We start from the raw sequence: 354 nt of genomic DNA, 5'->3' as shown, positions 1-354 counted from the left end.
GGGGGGAGCCGGGCGGGGGGTCCCCCCTGCCAGACCCCCTCGAGCCTGCCTGCATCAAGAGAAGAGCTGGGGCGCAGCGTGTTGGTATACATCATACATTTATTAGTGAATATCCCTCTCAAAATCAGCCACAACATTAAAAAAAATAATGATTGCACTACTTGGTCAAGCAGAACTAGCAACTTTCATTTTAAAAAAAGTACAAATCTGTTAAAAATTTCAATCAGTATAATACACATATATATAATACAACATACTAGTTATGTTAAATGCTACAAAACCAATATGATTCCAATGGAATGGAAAAAAAACAAACACTTTTTAGAGCTTTAAGAACCTTTTTTTTTCTATATA

This window comes from Apaloderma vittatum, unplaced genomic scaffold (assembly GCF_000703405.1).
Source record: "Apaloderma vittatum isolate BGI_N311 unplaced genomic scaffold, ASM70340v1 scaffold26401, whole genome shotgun sequence".
NCBI lineage: Eukaryota > Metazoa > Chordata > Aves > Trogoniformes > Trogonidae > Apaloderma > Apaloderma vittatum.
This window is presented reverse-complemented; position numbering follows the sequence as displayed.